Genomic DNA, 25,183 nt, shown 5'->3' with positions numbered 1-25,183 from the left:
AAGCCATTAGCTTAGTTTTAGTTACATTGACTTCTAAGCCATGCTCCCCACAGAAGTTATCAAAAATGAGTAATCCTCGCTGTAAACCACTCGGAGTCTTAGATAAAATCAGGGTATCATCTGCAAACATTAAAATCGGTATCTTAATACCCGCCAATGAGGGAGCGTCCACATAAGCAGATAACATGCGAGCCACTACTCCGTTAATAAAAAGGGAGAAAAGTGTGGGGGCCATTGAACATCCTTGCTGGACTCCCCGCTCCACCGGAAAGTCTACGGTGACAACTCCCTGGACCCCCCCCCCCCCCCCCCCCCCCACTGGATCTTGGCAAAGTTTGCTTCATGCAGCCGCATTATCATTGTCAATAATTCTTCTGGTAGACCCAGGTGCCTCAGTACTGACCACAGCTTAGTCCTCGGTACCAGGTCGAAGGCAGCTCGCAAATCGACAAAGGCCGCGTACAGGCTGCCCTCGCCCAGCACCACAGTTCGCCACTGCAGTAAGGTAAATCGGAATACCTGGTCCATCGTGCTGGTGGACTCCCGAAACCCAGCTCGAAATGGAGACATGGCGTTGTTCTCCTCAACCCAGATTAAAAGCTTATTGACAACCATCCTCCCCACCACCTTTTGGATGGTGTCAATTAAGCTTATAGGTCTGTAATTCCCGGGATTGGATCGATCTCCCTTCTTGAATACAGGTATTATAATTGCACCTTGCCAGGATGACGGTACAGAGGCACCCTGCGCCACTGCATTAACAAGAAGAAAAATATATTTACCCCACAACTCTTTATCATTAGTAAAGAGATCCGCCGGGACCCCATCTGAGCCTGGGGCTCTACCACCAGTCACTGAGGTAAGGGCCATCATTACCTCTTTATTGCTAAAAGAGTTGTCTTTAAAATAAACAGGCCTAAACCCAGCCATCTCTCTACCAGGTTGCGTTTCCACAAACTGGGGCTTAAAGTATTTGACCCAGTCCTCCTCGGATACATTATTGTCAGGAGGGTCAGGAACACCCCCTACCCCATTTTACGATATTCCAGAAGAGCCTGCAGTCCTTTTTCCCACTCGCGTCCTTTAACTCATTCCAATGGAATTCATCCCACATTTTCTTGGCTGTAAGTATACTAACCTTATAGGCCTTTCTAGCAATGCGGATAGCAATCGGTTCTCTCCTCTTAATTGCGGAGCCTAAAGCCAAGCGGGCACTCCTACACTGGGTATTGTACCACTTTACTGGTTTAATAATTACCATACTAGTCCTCTTTTTTGGTTTCACAAAATGATTCCTGATAATGGAAAAAAGATGATCATGGATTTCTGTTAATGTATTTGGGCATGATATAGTTGGATTAGCCTGCTCCATGGCCGTTATTGCTTTAGCCGCCTCAGCCTTAATGATATCCATAGACCTTTGACTGGACAAAACATTTGACCATTTTAACCTATGCATATCATTTGTAGGAACAACCAAGGGGACACCACCCCTTTCTGTAGTCTGGGTCTCATCGTCAGGTGTCTACCATTTGTGCTCAACACACAACGGGTTGTGATCGCTTTCGATCCTCCATTTAACTTCCATGTCGCAGACTAATCTCCAAAGTTTCAAGCTACACAAAACATAATCTATTCTACTCCTGTATCGCCCATTATCAAAGGTACATGCCCCCCCCCCTGTCACTCGTGGTCCTCCCGTTTAATGCCCTTAAGCCCCTTTTGAGGCAAAAAGCATTTAAACAAACAATGTCTTCCGACCATCAAGTGACAGGATTCAGTTCTAATTTGGGGACCCCCCCATTGCTTATCCTCTTCCTCCCCGGCAAAGTCGTCACAAATAGCCAAAGGTTCAAAAGTGCGGTTCAAATCACCGGCTATAATAATATTGTTGTCCTGCGAATGGGTTTCAAGGAGGGAGGCCAAAGTCGCTAAAACTTCTGACCTCCCACCCTTGTTGCCCCTGGCATAAACATTATAAATGTCAATCGGACAGGCCCAGATCGGGGGGCCCAGATCCATTTTAATATATTGAATATCTTTACTTCCAGTTTCGACCACCTTTACAGTTAGCGACATGCTTTGCCGAACCAATATAGTCAGGCCACCCATAGGACGGCCCTTAGGACCTTTAATTGCTGGAACCGAGTAATTCAGATACCCTAGGGCAAAAGAGGGTTCTCCTGAAAAATGCACACGTCAAAGGTGTTAACAAAGTCTAGCCAATCCTGTAATTCCTGTTTAAGGCACATGCCAGCTATGTTCCATGAAACTAGCTTTCCTACACCATGTCTCTCGCCATAAGACAGTACTGGGGGAATGTCTAATGGGGGAGTAGAAAGAACAGTGGCATTGCAGATAACTGCAACAGGATCAGTATTTCCATTTATCATATCCACCCGACATAAGGGGTAAACATGAGGGGGGTTAGAGTCTTCCTGCAAACCACGACTAGCTCGATTACTACAGAGTCAGTCACTGTCGTTGAGGCCAGAGAGGACATTAAATCTGTTTGTGACCTCACCATCTGTGATATATCCTGGGTCTCCTCTGTGCCAAGCTTTATTTGATTTCGTAGGTATTGTATTCCACCCTCCTGTTCCTGTTGGAAAATGAAAATTATTTGTGGGCATCTTATTTATGGGATTCCAGTGGCTAAATTTCCCATGAATACCTGGTCTATAAAAGAACCCCAATGGCAATATTTCAATGCCTTGACCATTTATACTTTGCACTGACTCCCTAAAGATCCTAGCTACTGTTATCGGGCTATTAAAATTTAGGACTATACAATCGCCCTCTCTGTTTTTCCTAGAGCTTCCCAACCATCCAACTCGGCGGGCCATAATCATGTTACGACCTACCATATGCCCACCTTCAATATTTTGTGAGAGCCAGTATGTGACCTTGTTCTTTAATTGGAAATAGTCCTCTCTTTATCCTTGACGGAGAGGAGGGACTTTGGCCAAAACCACCACTAAAGGGGTACTTTGTGGGAGTAAGTCTAGGGTAGATCGGTTGCCTATACCTTCGACCGTCTTATTAGAATAAATGGGGCCCATAGCTGGTTTAGATGACTGAACGCCAGCTTCCTGCTGTGACTGCAGACCCCCTGTGGGGCACTGGTTTACCTCAATGCCTGGACCTCTACCAGCCGAGACAATTACTCTATTCTCACTGTTTATCACAGGCCCTTTTGATGTTTGGGATGCTGATTTGCATGGAGATGTTAATTGGGAATCGTTGTTAACTTCCCGTCCACCTACTTGTGTAGAATCAGCTCCCACCTTCTTGTTGGTAGATAAGGAGTGTAACATCTTGGAGTTGTTGGTTGTAACTTGTTCCAGCTTGCCTAAACTAGCAGTGATTATTTTCAATCGCTCTATAAGGGGGAGTATCAAAGATCTAATTATGTGTTCTAACTGCCCCAACAGAGCCCCATCTCCTTGTACAGCAGCAATTGGCTTAAACATTAGGTGAAATTGTCCCGATGAAACAGGCTGAGTAGGGTTCGAAGTACCCAGAGGTTTGGCTCCTTTATGCACTACCTTTGGGATTTTTGCTCTTTTACCTTTCTGTCCACCTCCCCCCCGCTTTCTTTTGCCTGTAGGTAAGTTAGAATCAACTATATGACAAACAGGAATAATCGGGGGTGGGGTTACACAGGGGACAGTTAACACCTGAATATCACTACCTATCTGTGAACTCTGTGAGCTATTCCCCAAAGAGATATTACTCAGCGAATCTAGCTCTATGCTGATTTGTGGCAATCCCAAGTCACTTAAACTTTGACTAATACGGTTCTCAGGAGTGATATAATGCTGGATTGGACCCAGAGAGGAGCGTTTATAAAATATTTCGGTCGACAATCTTTTTTCAGCGTCGACTATTTCTTGATCCAGAGCGGCTGCAACACAAGTAATATAATTGTCTAAGGTTCCCATTAGAATTCCACTGGTCGATATAAGTGCAGTCTTGCCCCCTTTGTCCGACTGAGCGGCCATATTAAAGGGACAAGACTCCGGTGGATCAGTTAACATATAGCCTAATAGTATGCACAATACAGATTAGCCCCTAGTACTTTGCAAAACGACTAATAAACCAAGGTAGTGACAGTATGGTGGACAAACCAAAATCTCAGGGGGATAGCCCAGCCCGGCCTCCTCTGGCCCCTGACGGCCACAGACGGCCCGACCTTTGCCTGGGCTTAGCCCGGCGCCCGCCTGCCCGTAATCTCATACTAACCCCCTCTACCAATGAAAGTAACTCTATAAAAAATAGTCTTATCAAACAACCACTTATTACACCTTTAAAAAGCAAGACCCTAACAGAGAGGACACAAGTCACAAGGCGGAATCAGGGTTTAAGCCTTCAAGAGAATTGCATAGGCTTAAGCTTATCGTAGAGCCAAGCCCTCGAGCAAGCACCAACTAAGCAAGAAACCACTCGAGTTTCATTTGTTCAACTAGTACCCGCTCATAATAATACTAGCCGGGAAACAAAAACGGCCAACGACTCTCTATTGGGCCCCTCTACCGGTACAGTTATCAGCAATATAGGCACCTACGCCCCAAATCAGGGATGTTCTGCAAACATAGTAACTGATTGTGATAAAACATCTCCTCACAACCCAAAACTGCCAAAAGTGGTAGAGATTGATACTGTTATACTACTTCCTCAATATCAATCAAGAGGACGAATGGACATAGTAAATCGACAAAACGTGCTACGGCTCTTACACTCTACCCCAACTTTAACTGATATTACATCGGCTGACTTGTTGTCAATTGAATTCTTGTCAAACAATAATAGCCAAAACCCAGAAGCTACCAGAACTAGATGGATAAATTCTGAGGTCGCAGGCATAATCTTACAGGAAGGTGACAGCCTTCAAAATTGGAGGATAATTATGAAACCAGTCCCAAAACCATTATATCCAACTCCTTTCCTAAACAACGATATAAAAAGCACAAGTTCGACAACGCTCTCATTCTTGAAAGGAGCAAGGAGCAGAACTCCAGGCACAAAGATTGAGGCAAATTTATCAATTGCAGTATTGCCAACTGAGACCCAACGCACACTAACACAATCCCCAGCAAACAACAATTGGTCGGGTATACATCGTGTAACTACATCAGTACGCACTAATTGACAAGAGTTGGCCGTGAAACAACTACCTGAAACTGAGGAAGACGGTCTCAAAATATGTGTCTGGAATAATAATGGCTTAGCTTCCAAAACAAGCGACCAAGAATTTCTAAACTACCTGAAATCCTATGATATAATCCTGCTCCAGGAGACTCGGAAAGACCAGTCCATTGAACTGCAGGGCTACATTTCTCATCCACTTCTGGCAACCAAGGGATCTGTTTTTGGCCGCCACTCGGGTGGCTTATTGCTCTTAACCTCTATAACAGAAGTAGGTAAGACTGATCCAATGAACATTCAATTATCATCTCCAAGTTGCATTCAGGCAATAAAAGTAGCGCTTAAAATTAACCAGAACCCACAGGAAGTAATAATAGTAAACATCTATGTACACCCAAAACAAAAGCTAAAAGCAGCAAAGGAGTTGTCAATGGAATTAACAAGACTGAAGGAAGAGGAAGCAACAAATTATATTATCCTTGCTGGAGACTTCAACATGCATCTCTTAGGAAACACTCAAGATGACGACCAAATTCAGGATCTATCTGATGCATGGGGAATTCCGACGCAAGCCCAATTCACAGCCTCCAAGCCAGTTCGAAGCGCAAGATATCTGCTTGAGGAGCTGGAGCACTTGAATATGAGAGCTGTAAATGGCCGCTTTAAGGACGAGAATCCATCAGCTGCCATGTATCACTCAGCCACAGCACGTCTCATTTGGACTATACCTTCGCAACTCTGACACTCTTTAACTACATAGACACTTTTGAGATTGGCAATAACGATCTTAGCGACCACATGCCACAAGAATTACATCTTAAAGCAAGCTCTAGCCAGACATTGCTTGTCAGCAAAACAATTGTGCAAAATGAAACCAGCAATCTTAAAAGAATAAGGTGTAATTCCTCGAATTTAGAGGAAATAACAAATATTGCTAAAGATTTGTACAAACAATGGGGAGAACTGGCAGCTCAGCCTTTGGAACACTGGGAAAACTTTGTCAAGTTACTTGGAGAAGCATTTTTAAACAGGCAAGGTTTGAAACAGAGGAATGCTTCACATATTTCTAGTAAAATAGCAAAAAGTCCATTATCTACAAAACTGAAGCAACTTATAAATCGTACACTAAGACAGCTCAGCAAATTTCCAAACAATTCAAGACTACAAAGCTCCCTCCGCGAAGGTAAAAAGTCCTTAAACAAGAGGAGATGGGCAATCAAAAGAGCAAAGAACAATGAAGCATGGGTGAAACATCTCCATGACGCAAAACAGAAAAACCGCGCCAAATTCTGATAATCAGTGAATAGATTACAGAGGCCTCATCATCTTGGAATTGGCTCTAACATCGCAAAAGCGGTTTGGAATGAATATCTATTTAATCACTTCAATGACTCGATTAAAAAATTTGATAATACTCTCACTCACCAGGGTAAGGTTACCATATTCAGTCCAAAAAAAGAATCAACTACTCTACATTATCCCAGCAAGGAGAATATTAGCTGCTTTTGGCCGATGCAGCGGGATAAAGACTTATCAAACCAAAACTGCTCACCCATTCCAGAAGAAGAGCATAACATTCCTGCGGCTCTAGCTATGAAGAAGCAAATAGTTAAAGGCAGACAGGCGGAAGCTCCCGGCGCACACAGCATTCCACCAATGCTGTTCAAGCAGGATCCTGAGTTCTGGAGCAACGCACTGGTAGCAGTTTTCAGACATGCTTTAAGAACTCCTATACTCCCAGAATCATGGAGAGGCTAAATTATCAGCCCTATGTATAAACAAGGTGAGAGATTTATTCCAAACAACTACCGGCTGATAGCCATTATACACACTGAAGCTAAATATTACGCAGGGATCATCTTGGAAGAAATAGCCAACTGGGCCTTAGAGAACAAAATTATCCCCACAACACAAACAGGATTCAGCCAAGGCCAAGGAACAACAACTATCACCATGGCCTTCACCGTGCTAATGGACGAGGCAAAAGTGGGCAAACACCCCCTGTATCTCTGCTTCATTGATTACACAGCAGCGTTTGACCACGTTGGCCGCACTAAGCTCTGGCACAAGTCGGCCAGCTGGGGGATACCAACTTCTCTTTTAGACCAACTTATGCACTTGTACACCAACACGTGGATCAGAATAAAATTAGGTGGCGGGACGCACATTTCTAGCAGAATTACCACAACTAAGGGTCTAAAACAAGGGTGCGTCCTAGCCCCACTGCTGTTTAACATCTTCCTAGCAGACTTACCGGGGGAATTTGACAGTTGCTCATCTTATGCCCGAAAGTTAGGAGGCATGACACTGACAAATTTGTTATACGCTGACGATCTAGTTCTGATCAGTTGGACCCCAATTGGTCTTCAACATCTCCTGGACGTAACTAGCAACTTTTCTCAACGGAACGGCTTAAAAATAAATCTCACTAAAACCAAAACTATGACAGTAGACTACCATAAGAAGACAAGTCCAAGCTGGTATCTTGACGGGAAATGCCTACACAAAATGACAAGCTACAAGTATCTGGGGATACTCTTAGATCAAAACCACTCCTTCAAGCCGCAGCTTGAATCTTTGCAAAGGAAGGGTGCTATGGCCTATCTGGCACTTAAACCCTTGAAAAAAATGTTTCCAGACATGTCATTCGAGCCTTTCTTAAACGTTTTGCAAGCCAAATTGCTACCCATGATCGCCTACGGAAGTGAGCCAATGAGAGGAAGAGACGCTGCAACTTTAAACAGCATATTAACAACCTCTTACGTCTGGAATTCGGGCTACAAAATCAAGTGGCAGAGAGAGTGGGAGCCTATGCAAAATGCTGGCATAAAATCAGAGCTGCGGAAAAGGGTTCCCTAAACAACCACCTTTGGGTAGAACTAACACACACAGGGAAATCACCAGCTAACAAATACCTCTTGGATTCCATCCAATCTCTGGGTCTAACAGACCTTTTGAATACCTCAACGGCTCATTGTGTGTTCAAAAAACTAGTCACAAAGTCAACAAGACTTAAATCTACTGTAGAGGACAAGAAGGCACTGTCAAAACAAGCTCGTGGCTGGGTTGTGCTCAATAATTACGAAGCCGTTAAGTCTCAACCCTACCTAAATGCAGGTTTAAAGATAAAAACTAAAGAAAAAATGTTGAAGCTTCGCCTGGGAGTTGGTTCAATTAATCCATTGTTACCCCCTTGGAAAAGTAGAGGAGGAGAACAGCTATGTAGGCTAGGTGCTCGTGGAGTCGAGAACCTCATCCACATCATTTGTATCTGCGACAAATTAAAAGATATAAGGAAAACTTTATTGAAGCCATTCTTCAACCAGCATGGCATCAGGTCCTGCAGGCAGGCGGTAATACTGTGCTTCAATTCAACCTTAACACAGCTGAAGTACCGCCTTACAAAATTCCTTGATCTCACTGAACAGAGACTGAAAAACATATCTTTACTAGCCTCAGCCGAGTCCTACATGATGGTCCTCAGGACTAATTCAATCCGCCGAGGAAAGCTAACCTTAATAAATTAAGCATAGCATTAGGACCACTCCAGCAGTCACACCTTGAAGCTGTTTTTGTTGCCTGGAATAACCAGAGTGGTAAGGGAACTCCATGGAGAAAGACATTAACATACTGCATGAAAAACTCTCGACAACCTGAGGGCGAATTGCTCAATAATATAACCTTAATGAGACGGACTTTTCTCCTGACTAGAAAATTATTTAAAATTTGTATAGAATAGTGTAAGATAAAGCGTGGATCATTTTAAAGCTGGTTATTTTTTATTGTAACTGTGAATTATTTTAAAAACAGGTCAAAAGTTTACAATAGTGGATATTGATTTTAAAGATTATTTAATGTATGCAACGGTTTTAATTAGTCATGCATAATAAAAAATTACTTACTTACTTAGATTTAGTATATTTTGCAAATAGTAAATAAAAGTTCAAGGACTGTTCCACAGTCCCCAAACCATGCTGAAAGTGACACAGAACATCTGAAATAATTTTGTTCAATTTCTAATCTAGACAGAAGGACTCTAACTAGGATTTTAACTGCTAAGTTCAACAGTGATATAGATTGATAACAGTCTGTGTTTTTCCTATTAACTTTTTGTATTTTGGACCATTATGGCCTCCAGCCAGCTGGCAGGAATTGAGGACGTTGAGGTAGACCTTACCACATTAGCAATCAAAGGGGATCGCAGAGCAACAATATTTGTAAGCATCTGAGCTGCAACACCACCAGGCATCGCAGCTTTTCCACTAGGGAAACTCACTATACAAAAAAAATATTGTATAATGCAAAGACTCTGCTATCTACATTGCAGGAAAGACAGGCAGCTTATGTTATCAGTAAGCCACATGGCCTCCACCACATACCAATAGGCGTAGTCTGGGTTTTGGGTGGGGTCAAAGAATGATAAGAGAAGATTTGGGCTTTATGGGGCTGGATTTGAAAACGTTTTTTCTACATTTCACAATTCAGAAATGTTTGGGAAACTGTTGGACCTAGGCCTTTCTGCAGGGTTAGCCCCAACCTTTTTGCCTTCCTCCGTCTATTTTCTGACCTTCTTTTTGTTAGCTTTATGACTCTAGGTAGTTTACTGCTGCTAACCAGAGCTCAAGTGCATGCACACTCTCCCCTAAAACATGGTATGACTAGTTTACACCTGTTTGCAATATTTGATTTATTGATAAGACCCTTGTAAGTTGGTATACCACATACCCAGGGCTTGTCAATTAAATGGTATTACTAGGCCTGCAGCACTGATTGTGCTACTCACAGAAGTAGTCTTTAAATCCTGTTTCAGGCCTGCCACTGCCGCGCCTATGTGCACAGTTTACTGTCACTTCAACCTGGCATTTAAAACTGCTTGCCAAGCCTTAAACTCTCATTTTATTAAACACAGGTTACCCCTACATTAGGCCCTAGGAAGCCCTATGGGCAGGGTGCTGTTCAAGTAAAAGGTAAGGTACCTTTATGTTTTGGATGTCCTGGTAGTGAAAAACAGCCTATTTAGTTTTTCACTGCTGTGAGGCCGGCTCCTCTCAGGCCATCATTGGGAATTCCCTTTTATACTTTTAAGTGGTAATTACTCCTCAGAAAGGAGTGGTGTTACCATGTTAGGTATGCTTAGAATGGTAGTGATAAATCCTGCTTACTTACCTCTTACTATTTTAGAAATGCCACTTTTAGAAAGTGGATATTTCTTTGTGCCTATGACTCTGTGTGCTTTGCAGCCTGCCTCAATACACATCTGGGCAGGGTGACAGCTACACTTTGTGCATACCCTCTAGGCAGCAACAACACAGGGAGATGGGTTTGACAGGGGATACATCAGCATTTATCTGGATACTGATAGTTTCCTGGTCTGGGAGAGGGAGAGGTGGGTCACACTTAAATTTGAACAGGTTGTGTACTGCCCTCACACTAAGGACTGGTTCCCCCACTGATCACCTGGAGCCAGGGCTGGGCTGAAAGGGATTGTTGTGCATTTTTGAGGGTTCTTCTGAATTCACACTCTACAGCATAGGGCATTTGTGAGTATAAGAACTGGGTCTCTGACCCCACATTTATAGGTACTGCATGGAACTTGTAAACAGACACTCTGACTCTACATGCGCACATTGCCAGAGGACTGCTGTGCTGCCAGGATGGGCCGCCATTTTTGCTGACTGCTTTGCATGTTGGCCTGCTGATTACTGGGTTGCAGGAGGAACTGCAACTTTTCATCCTGCCTTTATGTGCTGGCATGCAGCCTGCTACCTTCCTTTGTCCCCCCAAGTGTTCTCCAAGGGCTTGTTGGCTTGCCCCCGTTCAATCAGATCTCAGGGTCATAAAGACTCTGCCTCAGCTTCATTGCCATGGGACTCTGAGTCTGGCAATTGCAGCCTGCAAAACACATTCATGCTTGACTTGGTTCCAGCGCAGTGCTATGGGCTGCCCAGAGACGGATTGACTCTCCTGCCTAAATACACATGTGTTCAAGAAAAGCACTAAGGCATTGGTGCTTCCACCCAGACTGGATATCCAGGGTAGTAAAGTTAGACGTTGCCGCACTAAAGAAAATTTGCCCGCGCAGTTCACTCTGTGAATACGCAGAACTACGAGTGTTGGGAAAAAGCGCTGCCTGATCACCAGCCGGGCTCAAGAGCTTCCGTTTTTTTTCTCACTAATAAGGGATCTGTGCTTCACTGGCCGAATGCTGCAGGACCCGAGTGATGACAGCACACTGTGTTGTCAATCATAGCTGTCCAACACAGAGGGGTTACGAGCACGATTCTGCACCCCGCCTTCCCCCGACGAGAGGCCACTGCAGCTCCACCCATATAGAGTGCAAAGCAGCTCCTGCATGACTCCCAGGGAGGGGGACATCACCTCCGAAGTCTGTGGCTGATATTCCCCCCAGCGGCCATCTGGGCTCGCCGCACCTGAAATAGGACTCTGTGCCCAGGATAGCTTCACTGCACTCATGGGCGACGGCGAAGAAATCACTCCCCACCCAAGAAATGCAAAGTAGCTAATTATAGCCTTGCTTGTAGATGACTGGATTGAATCCTACCATGGTGACAATCCATTTCCAATGGAGGGCCCAGGAGCATTGTTCTTTCCCTGCTCTGAAGTGAGTGAAGGCCTCTGGGTTAATCTCTGTCAAGGGGTATCTCACAAAAATGTGCTCTAAAGATTTGAATATAGGCACAGGGGCTATTAAGCCTGTTATTTAATGATGAATGAGCGTAATATGATCTGTTTCAAGTCTACATATTTAGGAAGGTGTTTTCAGTATTGCTATAATTCTGACCTTACAATGAGGGAGATATTTAACCACATGGCTGCTGCAGAGTTTCCCCTGCTGTGCTGCAGATCCATGTTTTCCATTGTTCATGACAGGAGCACTGTACTGCATGACGAGCTGAGCTCGTCATGAGCGTGGAAGGGGTTAAAAGTGCATTCACTGTGATTCTTTACAATTGCATAATTCACAAGTTTTTTATTGAATCATGTCATTTTGGTCAGTTGTGATTTATAACATAGAGATCCATTTTTACGTAATCCTGTGGAGTCTCTTTTGCAAAGTAGTAATTGTTCTGATGTGTGAGTGTGTTGCACACACGCTTTACACATTGCTTCTGATGATAAACCTGCCTGCTCTTTACCAAGCTACCAAAGGGTGAGCACTTGTTATCTTGGTGTGCATCTGACCTGCCCTTACTAGAGTGTTGGGTCCTGACAGGATTAGGTGCGTACCCTAGCCAACCAGATACTCAATTTGTAACAGATACACTCCTCTGTAATCATAGGTTAGACTTGTTTAGGTAATTTACAACCTTATTTCTGCACTCAGGTATGACTTACACATCAGAAAAAATATGTGTAAGCATATGTGTTGAGTTGTCTTGGGGAGTGTACAATACAAGCATTAAAAGTGAATTTGAGACCTCCCATTGATAAATATTGGTTGGCTTTCCTGTCAATCTCATGTTGTTTTGTTTTTCTATATGATGCTTGCCTTTCTCTTCCTGTGTTGACCCTCCCCTGGAGTATAGATTTTTTACCATTGTTTTGGATAACTTGTATCCCTCCACAGCTTATGTTCAGGGAACTACTTTTTCCTTTTGCTTTCATCACTCCATGCGAGTGCACATTTGTTTTCTTGCTCTTTCTCTTATTTGCTGCTTCCCACTCACAGTCCCATCTCCCTGTGCTCTTCATTTTTTTCCCACAGCTCCTCCGTTGCTTCTGTTGCCCATCCCCATCCCAGTCTGCTTTTTTAGCTCCCTGCAGCTCCACAGTTGCTCCCTGTTCACATTTCTCCGAGCTGTGCCAGTTGCTCCCTCACTCTCTTGCTCATCCATTGCTCCCCTGCCCCGACCTGTCCCTTCAGTTTCAATTTGCTGCTGTGTTGCTTCATTTTAGAGGATAAGCTTTCATGCAATTTTTAGTATTCAATTTACAACTGCAAGATGAGCACGCTCCATTTGGAATTGTACATTTAAAGTGATTAAAATAGCTGCTGCTGCATCATGACACATAAGTGGGGACTCACATGCTCCTATGGGTCATCATGCTGGGGCAGCCATGCAGTAAAAAACATGGGTGTTGGTGCATCATGTTTCATGCGTGTGAATGTGTGTTGACGCAGGTATGCTGGTGGAGCTCAGATTTCATCTGGAGTCAGGCATTGCTTTATTTTTGTGCTTCAGACAGACTGTATTTAACTCGACACGCACATTTTGATGCAAGTGAAAACACATGGCACATGAGGCATGAAATGAGGCCTAGTCAGTCTGAAATGCTTGTGCTGATTTACTATGTGTTTTTGCAGTGTAGAGAAAAACCTTTTATTCCAGAGGCCTTAGCTTTGAAGATAATCATGGAATGTGTTCTCTCTTCCTATCTAATTTTTCTTGTAATGTACACCCCTGTTCCTGTCTTAAGAGACTTTGTCTTTGTTGCATATTTAGACATATACATTCAGTTCATAACACATCTTATAATGTGTGTTAATTAACTATGCTCCAAACACTACACGCAGGACAAACGCATATTGCACGAAAAGCTATCTAAAACATTAGAGCCTATTACCTATGTGCGCTTTGAAAATTTACAGTGGTGCAGTTTTATACTAAGTTTCACATTGCACATTTTTGCATTTTGTGCACAAATAATAAGAAAAGCTTGTTTAAACTAAAAGCTTGTGCTAGGTAATCATTTATATAGGGTACTAGTATGGTGTGGCAAAAAACATAATGGGATTTATTTCATAAAGTAATACTATTTTTGTGTTTGTTTCGTTTTTGGGCCTAAGATAAAATGGTTGCCTGTGAATCCAGCAAGGCTGTGAATTGTATTGAAGGAGAGAGCATGTGCAGAACTACCAAGTGCCTCAACTAAAGCCTGAAGGAGTCAAGGCTACCATAAACTATACATTCTTGTTATCCTGCCAATGCATCAGTGTTTTTGGAATGTGACCCATCCTTCGTGCGATGTGATAGGAAGGAGAAATAGACTGAAACATTTTTCAGAGTAAATGTTGCTAAAAAATATAAATGGATTAATCACAAACGCTTCTTTTGTTAATACTGGTATGGTTTGGAATTTGCAATGAGAACAGAATGGTGAGACCCTCATGTCACATATGGTAACCAATCAGGTACAAGCTTTTCTGAATCTGTAACATTATTATTGTTGTCTGCCAAGAATTACAGTATAAATGATGACCGCTTTGGAGGCGTCTTAGGCTTTAGGGGGGGTGAGCTTTTGAGAGGGAGCAGTTTAGACCAGACATCATATGGGTTGGGGTACATGATCGTCGCAGTTGCAGCCTGATTGAGTCCGAGGAGAGGCAGGTGAGGGTTTCTTGCTCACCTTTTTTTTTAGAGAAGTCCTTGCACGTCATATTTTTGGCAAGGCAGATCACATTCCTCTGTGGACTTGTGAAGGGTGGGCTATTTGCTCCTATGCACAGACCGGCAGATTGATCAGACCAGGGCAGAGGGAGCAACAGATAGATAAAGTTTGGAATTTAGATGCTGAAACTTTTAAGTTCATGCTTTGACTAGTTTTTAAAAGATGTATTTGTCTTATGCATTTATTTCTCTTTATGGAAGATTTTTGACATTTATTAATTATTAATTAGCCTGGCAAGGCTCACTCTTTTCTTAGAAATTCTTTAAGAGTTTTGACTGACATTTTGACCACATTTCCCTTCTTACATGTGATGCTTTATATGCAGACTGTAGTATGTTCTGTATTAATGCTATTTTTCCTAATTTTCAATTTTGTAACCTGATTGATATTTGACTAATGAATAAAGAGTCAGAGAACTTTAACTTTTAACTAGAAAATAAAACCCTTTAAAATACTCACCGACTCTCTTTATTGGCTTAAAATAATAATTGCATTTTTGACTGTTCATGTTCATGTAAATTCTCCTGAAGGTAATACATGGTGTCAAGGTCCTAACACCTTTTCCGCTGGAAAATAGAGGAAGATGAGGTTTTGCATTGAGAAATTACCGTGAAGCTACCGCTGCATCAATGCCTAAATGTCATTGGGCTGGACATGCCATTTTGGATCTCTTATTTTTAATTACAACATTGGCATCAATAATTGACAACGCCAAACGGTCAGGACTGGCGAGACCATTAGCTTTGTCATTGTTTGTCTCTATTAGTAGCATTACTCTGCCCAAGTGGTTTCACTAATCAGCTTGCGCTTAAATTCTGTATAAATATAGTGCTTCTTCCCAGTTTTTGGCAGCATTGTAACTTACTTTAAAGTTTCTTTACACATTAACTTGCTTATAAATACAATCCAGTACTCAGACCCTGCGAGCCTAGTTTGCAATACAAAAATAAATAATAATTAATAAAACACAATAGAAATTCAGAGACGGTGCGGGCAGCAATCCAGCGGTTGTATGCAAATCTGTGCAAATACTGATTTGTGCGGCCTTAAAAGAGTTTCTAGGAATTATTAAATATGTATTCATTCAAGCAAATGTACTTTTAATACAGTTTATCATGAAATCTAGTATGAGCCGCTCTCTGAGTTTTCTTATTAGTTTATTGTCTGTGCCGCTTTTGATGACACTCGTGAATGCTGTACTTGAGTAAGGGCGCTCGTCAATTCCTCGCAAAGCAAATATTTGATAAGAGTAGGCATCCAGACTCAGTCCACAGTGTGGTGGATGGCATGAATAATGGAACGTAGCATGCGCCCTTTTCATACCTGCCAAGTGTCAATCACTCAGCCTAAACCCCATTCACGCGTTCAGCAATCCTGTGCAGCGTATTGCACTGGAAGGAAGCTTATGACACAGCTTTTAATGTCAGGACTACTGTAACGTTTCACAATCTCCCAGCTTGACAGACATGACTTTAGCAAAGGTTTATGTTTTTAACAACATTCTGACCTTTCAAAAAGCTGATGTTTGAAGGCATGCATGCACAGGACCAGTAGGCATTTGCAAACCTGGGCCTTAGCCTATCAGCAGTGCAGGTTTACATTCATTGGGGATAGGTAGGATTATCAGGTAGGGGGGCAGGTGGTACACAAACGAACACATAAACACTGACTCACTCCCATGCATTAACACTAGGGCGCACACACACACAGACATCCATTCCCTGCACACACTCCCAAATAATCATACATACACTCATACATGCACCAAACATAAAAAAAGATCACCCTTACCTACACAGCTCTGCCTCGGAGGTCCAAGGAGGGTTGGCAGTTCTGACTTCCCTCATTGGCTATCATCATTTCAGCCGATAGGAAAAGGAACCACCTCACTCTGTGTTGCCTCAGAGGTCCTAGGAAGGTTGGCACTTCTGCCTTCCATGATTGGCTGATGTCATTTCAGCCAATGCGAGAAGGCAGCAGTCCCTCGCTCGTCACAGAGTGAGATAGGGTCTACTGAACCCACTCTGTGATGATGTGTCTCTGGTTGATATTATAAATATGATAGTTCTTAGAGACCGGATGATGAGTAGATACATTCATTAGATTTATTGATAAGATAATAACATCAATATTCATAGGAAGATGGTAAGTCCATATGACGCCCCACCAGGAGCAGCCTCTGTCCTGCTCAGCCTGCCACCAACTGACACTCCTTAGCTCCACAAGCACTCAATGTTCCACGACTACATCATATTCTCAACATTCTAGATATCTTCAGGCACATCCACACACACACTGGCTGAGCAGTAGATAGGGGAACCATAGAGAAGGGAAATGCAGTAGTAGATTATAACACATCCCCCTCCCTAAGGAAACCAAACACTATTGAGGATAAATAAAGATGCATGAAAATACATTGAACAATTGAATCAAATACATATAACAAAGATGAGATGTAAGCCAATTCAAATGCCAATGAAATCATACACCTTGAATCACAATAAAAGAGTTCCCGGAAAGCATTAAATTTAAACAGTATTAATGTAATCAATCCAACACAACGTAAGTAAAAAAAGATTCATAACCAGGTAAAACCCAAGATTGCTTCAACAAACATTTAATAGGTAAGAAGCAGTGAAAACCCACAAGAATGTGTCATCTAAAACACAATCTAACCCAAGATAGCACTTAAAGAAAGTACAGGAAAAACCATTCACCCACCAACCACACAGTGAGTGTACACGCAGAGAAACTTCATGTGGAAGTGTTTACTCTACGCAGACCAAACCACAATAACCAATCAGGAAAACCATTCACCCACAAACCAAACAGTGAGTGTACACGCAAAGTAACCTCAAGAGAAGGCATTTACTCCACGCAGACCAAACCACAATAACCAATCAGGAAAACCATTCACCCACCAATCAAACAGTAAGTGTAAACGCAGAGAACTTCATGTGAAGATATTTACTCCACGCAGACCAGAACAGAAAGACAATCATCCATCCAAACTAAAAGTGAAGTAGATTGGCAAACCAAAAGTCATTCAAGTAACACAGAAAAATGTGAAACCATACCCACAATAAGTGGTTGATATCAAAGGAACACACAAAATGTGAATACAGGAAAAAAACAGTGATGAGCACTACGCCCCAAACTCAGGGCATCCCATAACGGAAAACCACAGCAACCTTAATATGAAGGCAAAGACAACTAAGACCATACACACAACCTCCTCTCATTCCATATAAATTCACAAAAACAAACGGAAAGAACCTGTGACAAGTGCAACATGCCTCCATACAATACTGCAAACACATCGTTGTAAATAGGTAAAACAACAGTAACACAACAAATTAAAACAAAAAACATAGTCACCGTTGTCTATGAACAATGAGCGATTTCTCACCCGAAATTCTTGTAACCTCTCACCCGAAGTCCATGTGGTACAGGTTAGAACCAGTGTTTCCACGCAATTGCGCCACCAGTACCACAGTCCAAGTCTTGACAGCAACATTCCAATAAACATCTATCGTTTGAGTGACTTCCAATAACCTTCTTTGGATGAACTCGAGATCTCCCATCATAAAGTTTATACAAATGGCTCCTATTAGCCCACAAGGTAGAAGCCCATAAAGTCCAGTGTCAAGTAACGGTATCAACAAGGACACGATAAATCCACTGTCAAATAACAAGGGACTGAAAGACATCATGGATAAATTTGAAATACCCAATGACTCGATGACGTCCATAGAATAGTAATCCCAAACGTCGTGATCCTCAGTAAAGCAAAAAGATCTTTCCCAAAGTGTAAAGATGGCCGCCACAGCGTCGTTCAGCGTCATTTTCCAAGGGAGATGGGCCACGTTTTCTCCTTTAGCGTGATGACACTTCGGAACACCCTCGTAATTACACGTCACAAGAATCACCAACACGCAGAAGAATTCCCACAACGTCATCAGATGGACGCTAGCAGGGGAACTGGAAAGAGCTCTGCTGACCAACCGTCACAACCGTCACAGGCGCAGCATACGGTGAGTTGATGAACATTGTAAAATTCATTAGTCTAATTAAAATGTCCCAAAACACGCTGTGAGAAGACACTCAGCCACCGACTCGCCTCCACAGTCACAGCCAGATCGCTTCACTCATTTGCAGCGCGAAGTGAAAACTCATCAGCTGCAGCCTGTCAGGTCAAATCTTCACAGTCCGCTTCACACACGAACGCCGCCTTTGGTCCCAGGTCAAATCCAATGGGCAGCAGGAAAGCGCACCAAAATAAAGATTTAAAGCGGCAGTAGGACAAGGAAACTGCCATCCAAAGTAATCTCCACAGTACACTGGCACATACAGCATGTGAAAGTCATATTAATAGTAAAGTGCAGGGCTGGTAAATCTAAATGCAAGGCTGATAAATCTAAATGCAAGTCTGGTAAGTCCAAATCCTTAATTCCTAGGAAAACCAACAAACTTTAAATGCTCTGGCTGCAGGCTGGTAAGTACAAATCCTTAATTCCTAGGAAAACCAACATACTTTAAACGCTCTGGCTGCAGGCTGTCCTGTTGACTAAGAACACTGGTGGGCTTACCAGAGCGTAGCTTATGTAATCTTCTTTCTTTAAAATTCCTGTAGTTTCTCAAGACCTTAGCTTTAGGGTAATCCAGGGTAATGTAGGGTAATCCTTCACCAACACATAGTTCCTTTTACCTCGTCGCCAGTATTATAAATAGGATAGTCCTTAGAGACCGGATGATAGGGGGACCATAGAGAAGGGAAATGCAGTAGTAGATTATAACAGTTGACACTCAGCCTTGGGAACTTCAAGCCTTACAACTGAAGTGACCAGATCCGAGGCAATCAGAGACATTCCCCCTCATCATGAGTGGGAGAAGCCTTGGGGTGCTTTGCAAGGCCGAAGAGGTGCTGCCCACAGGAACTAGGACTTCTCCAGCGCAGCAAAGTTCAGCTCAGGCAGCCAGGAGCCTGATAATTAGAGCATGTCTAGCTCCTGGTTGCCTGGCCTGAAAATATAGAGTGTTTGTCAGGCTGTCCTTTGCTCAGTTTGGGGATAAGATGAGAGGGCATGGTCCCTTAGCCCATTACGATGAGTGGCTGTTTGAATTTCTAGAATATTTGGATTCATCTTGAAGGTGCTGTGTTTGTCCTGGTATTTCCCCATGCCAGTGTTAATACTTTTGGGGCTACCAGTAACTCTGAGAGAGAAGGAAAACACTAAGGGACTACTTTGAGTACCATGACGTTATTCAACCTTTGTGTACTAACATTCAAGGCCACTGGAGTGTTCAGGAGATCCAATATAGTGTTGGGGAAACACTTGCGGGTTCATTATCTACCCCATGAGTATTACAGGGGAACCGATGAAGAGGCCCAGGTAGGAGCAAACAGTGTGCAGCCATGCTACTTTAACTTACTGGTGGCAGATAAGCCTAGGTGAATTTCGTTTACACTGATGTAGTATTGATACATTTCCGGCCTTTCACATTACAGATGTGAGTCATAATGCCTGAGATTGTGCCCTTATGCCACGTCACATATATTAGATTTACATAAAAATCCTATTGCATAAACTTAGGAATAATGCAAATTAATTGAATCCTGATGGATCTTTGCACTCTTTTTTGGGGAAAATCAAGGAATTTCAGTGCAGTTCTTTGTAGAATATTTGAGAGATGGCCTTCAATTCCTGCTAAATGTAGTTTTTTGTTGTCGCATTTGTCTGCTGCTGGCTGGGGTTTGGCAGTTCCTGGAGTCCAGGCAGATGTAGCTAGACATTATGCTTTGTTCTCAGCCACCTTATACATTCTTACCCTCCATTGTTTGATGGGTATGTGTATAAATGTGTGTGTGTGTGTGTGTGTGTGTGTGTTTGTATGTGTGACAGTGTGCATACATGCTTGTGTGATAAATGTGCATTTCTGCAACTTTTGAAAGTCTTTGGCTGGGGTAATTTTGCGAAGGGCCATTTGTTTATGATGTTCCATTTTTTCACGGTTGATTTTTTACAATCAATGTTCTTGCTTTACTGGTGGTGTATAGATCCATGGATGGGCCTAGGTCTTTTTTGTATATTCATGTGTGCAATCCTTCCCTATGCAGCATGTGTTTGTTGGTTGGTGGGGGAAGGAAGAGGCTCAAGGCACCACTATTAGTAACGTGCTTTTTTTCTTCATTTTTTCTGTTTGTTACTGAATGGCCTTGAGTTTTAAATAGAGAGTTTAGGGCAGGCCTATGTGTGATAAAAGTATAAAGAAAGTTGACATTTTGGAATGGCAGAGGTCTGGTGTAATATATAGTTCCTCCCTTTCTCTGTGCTTTTGTGCAGATGTGTGATTATACCAACGCTGTTAGGGGTCTAGTCTGATGTTATTTATTACTGTATTTTTCAAATTCTCACTGCTGCTTTGCTTGAGAAATTTGAGGGATGGCCTTGAAATCCTGCCAAATGTGTGTGTGTTTGTGCGGGTGTGCGTGTGTGTGTGTGCATGTGTGTGTGTGTGTGTGTGTGTGCTTATGTATGCGTGTTTGAGTGGGTGTTTGTGTGTGAATAATGTGCATTTCTGCAACTTTGGGAATTTTGCATTGGGCTATTCGTGGTTTATGCTTCTGTGATGTTACATTTTCTTTCATGGTTGTTTTTTTACAATCAATATTGTTGCTTTACTGATGGTTTATTGACCCATGGATGGGTCCAGGCCTATTTTGGGTATATAATTATGAAATCATTTCCCAGCAATGCGTCATGTGTTTGTTGGTAGCAGGGGGAAGAAGGGGCAGTTATTTTCATTTTGTCTTCCATGTCTCCTCCTTCTTTACTGTGTTCTTAGCCATCATTTTGTAGAAACAGTCTGTTGGTTACTTGTGGCTACTTAATCTTTGTTTTCTAGACCTTCTCCTTCCTTGTCATGTGGTCAACCACCACTTTTTGAAATAATGTGTTTCATAGGAAGCCATTTTGCCTTCACTTTCCATGCCTTCTCCTTCCTTGGCTTGTGATGTTTGTCAACCATTTTGTCAAAGCAATGTGTGCAACGTAAGCTTCAATCATGTCTGTATTCTCCATGCCTTCTTCATTGTCAAGCTATAGTCTCATCCACCATATTGTGTAACCAGTGTGTATGTGTGATCATTGATTATTAGCCACGTTGTGCCTCCGTGTAAAGCTGTCAGTAGTGATTCTTGTTTATGGTCTTTTGGGACTGAAGCCTGTTAGACCTGTCAGTTTTATGGTAGTCTCCCCCAAAACATTTCGACTGTTTGCTTCCAATTTTGCTGAATTCATTTTTGATGGCCTTTGGACTCTAGCACTGGTTATCAGAGGGTAACGGAGTGTTTGTGCTCACTCCCCTAAACATATGTAATTCACCTACAAGTTCCCAGTAAAGTGCACTACATGTCTCTAGGGCTTGTAAATTAAATGCTACTAGTGGGCCAGCAGCACAGACTATGCCATCCAGTTAAGTAGCCTTTAAATGTGTCTCAGGCCTGCCACTGCAGAGTCTGTATGTGCAGTTTACACTGCCATGTCGACTTGGCATTTAAAACCCCTTGCTAAGTCTTAAACTCCCCTTATATTACATATGTCATCTCTAGAGTAGGCCCTAGGTAGCCCATAGGGCAGTGTGCTGTGCAATTAAAAGGTAGGACATGTAGTTTTAATTTTTACTTGTCCTGGTAGTGAAAAACTCAGAAATTCGTTTTTCTCGACAGTGAGGCCTACCTCTCCCATAGGTTAACATTGGGGGTTCCTCGTTACATCCAATAAGATGTAATTCCCTATTGGAAGGAGGCGGATGTCTCATGTTTAGTACCTTTGGAACTGTAATGATAAATCCTCTTTAATGACTACGTCAAATTTATTGTTCCAATTTTAAAAATGCCACATTAAGGAAAAAACAACAGATAAAAAGAATGCGCTACAATTCACAAGTTTCCACCCTCAAAATCTCAAAGAAAATGTACCCTTAAGGTACTTTTAAAAGATATGGGGAAACTGTACATAGAAAGATGTTTATTTCCAGAACGCTGCTATTCTATAAGCTATAGAAACAGAGATAACCCCACAAGCTTCTAAAACATTCACTCAAGCAAGCTTGGTACACCCCCAGGGACTGCCTTTTGGAAAAGAGAAATAAAAAGATGTCAGACCGATTGGTATGTGCTTCCACATATTGGCCTCAAACAAACAACTTAAAAAAATCATGATGCTATATTGGCATTAACTCTTAAATTCAGAGTACGGGTTTAAACGTCGATTTTTTGCATTAAAGAAAAATGCTAGCATAGGAAAACATCTCATCCGGGCATACATTCCGTGAGAGCCTGTAAAAAGTAATCTTGGACAACATTGGAATCTAACCCTGCTTGAAGGACATCATAATGCGATACATGAATGACATGTATTCAAACACTAGATGGGACATAATTTCAATTAGAGAATATCAAATGGAGACATAGTGCTTTCTCTAATTGCCTAACAAAAGAAGTAGTCAATGGCATAACCTGGCCTTGCCAGAAACTATATGTGGGCTAAACCAACAGGGAAATAAAACAAAGGTTTATACACCACAAATCTTGTATCGGAACTAAAGTAGCTTCTGCACCAGTGGTGGATCATTTTCGTACAATGGAACATATATGAAAAAGGATTTAAAAGGACAGTGCAAATGGCTTTCCAGCCTAATCTGAGAGGTTTTGTCACACAAAGAGGCCTATTTAATTCTGCGCTTCAACACAACTGTAATCAGCTTGAATGGAAAGTCAGAATTACAACGACTCTAGTATACACATGCAATTCGTACAAACCACACTGAATGTTACCAGCATGTACAGTCCATCAGAAGAAAACAATCTGGATTTTGTTCAGTTAAAATAAATGTTAAAGGCCTCAATGTTTTGACCTTAAACAACAAAAACACAAAAAAATAAAATCTTTTATCGATGACATTTAGATTGCAAAGATACAAAATAAATGAAGAGCTTTTTTTTCAGGGAAATGTTTTTTTATAAATTGCATTTCATTAATATTATACTTTTTAATCTCTGTCTCTGATGACCATTGTAATTATCAGAAGATTTATTTTTAAGGGATATACCAGTAACGAAGGAGAAGTGAACTACGATGACCAAGAATATGCTGGTTAATTTTGCAGTCAACTGCTAGGTCTGGCCATATCCCAGAAAAAACTAAATGCATGCAAACGTCATTTAAATTGGAAAACCAGGTGGCTATAATCACATTACGACATGCGTGAATGTTGGCAACTGTAGACACGGCTGTGGAAGTGTGGACGGAGATTACTCATAAACTATTTCAAAATTAAGAAAGTGAACGGATGGGAGGGCACGCGACGCGGCGATCAAGATGGCCGCTCCCCCCTGAGCTCCGCGATTTCGGCGGCACTTCTGCTGCGAAGGTCCCGTTCATAGAAGGCGTTTCTCGGCGGAAACGGCCGTTTCCAGCGTCGGAACTGCCCCCCAACACATGGGTATGTTTCTGCACGCTTTCCTGTTCGTTTTGGGCATTTGTTTTGCGTAAATGCAATTACCTCGGAAACGGCCGCCATTTTGTTTTTTCTTTTTCACCGTTTTTTAAATTTTTTGCTTCTAAACCACCCAGAATGTTCCCACTTCAGTAATATCGTCCAATGGCCTTGTTTTTTTTACTATTATAATGGTTTTTAAGGGCATTTGAACTCTCTTGTGGCATTTGGTGACTTTTCTTGGCTTTCCCTTCGTCGTCGGACCTTGGCCTCTACTATTTACCTCAACACTTGCCTTGACATTGTTCTGTTGGGGTTTTGCATCTTTTGGGCCCATTCCAACTTCCTTTTTGTGCTCTGCAGACTCCCGGTGGCACATTACTTCAGCATTTCGTTGCTCCTTTTGGTATTTTGCAGCCCTCATCCTACGATACGCTGCTCATACTTTAACTTACGCCTTTAATTTTTCTCTTTTCTTGGATTTGCCAATATGGAGCACGGACATACTACAAAAGCTTCCAATGCTGCTTCCACCACACGTAAGGATTCTACACCTGTGGGCAAACGCCTCAAAAAGGACCCACCATCTCCTTCCAAGTCTCCGCCTCCTGTCACTCTTGAGGACCTTATGGACGAACTTCGCTTAATTCGCCCTTTTATTGCAGACACTACTGCTACCCTGCAAAGGCTGGATGACAAGTGGTCTAATCTTGACAAAAGGGTTACTGATGTTGAGCAAAAAATCAGTGACGCCCAAGATATTGCCGCCAAACTGGACAATCTCACCAAGGAGGTTCAGGTCCTCAAGAAAACGTCTGAAGATTTGGAAAATTGAAATAGACGCAACAACCTACATATTTATGGTGTTCCGGAGAATTCTGAAGGGTCTGACATCATCCTTTTTTTGAAGACTCAAGTCTTACCAATTGTTGGTATGCCTAAACATGCGGATGTCAATATTCAACGAGCACACCGTCTGGGTCCTAAAAACTCCTCCTCCTCTTCAAAACCTAGAGGCATTATTGCTTATTTTCTTCTCTATTCTGACCTCATGACTATTCTCCACTCAGCCAAACAACACAAGCAACTGTTATGGTCAGGCCACAAACTATTTTTTTCTCAG

At 42.3% G+C, this 25,183-nt stretch overlaps 1 long non-coding RNA gene across 2 annotated transcripts in view; it reads right to left on the bottom strand.

Moving 5' to 3' along the window:
• Positions 1-25,183, bottom strand: part of LOC144827790 (uncharacterized) — a 105,491-nt gene that overhangs the window by 4,395 nt on the left and 75,913 nt on the right. For both annotated transcript variants that reach the window (XR_013610372.1, XR_013610373.1), the window contains one exon: positions 15,019-15,125. This is a non-coding gene — a long non-coding RNA (uncharacterized LOC144827790). The remainder of the gene's footprint in view (positions 1-15,018; positions 15,126-25,183) is intronic.

This window comes from Lissotriton helveticus, chromosome 4_1 (genome assembly GCF_964261635.1).
Source record: "Lissotriton helveticus chromosome 4_1, aLisHel1.1, whole genome shotgun sequence".
Lineage (NCBI taxonomy): Eukaryota > Metazoa > Chordata > Amphibia > Caudata > Salamandridae > Lissotriton > Lissotriton helveticus.
This window is presented reverse-complemented; position numbering and strand designations above follow the sequence as displayed.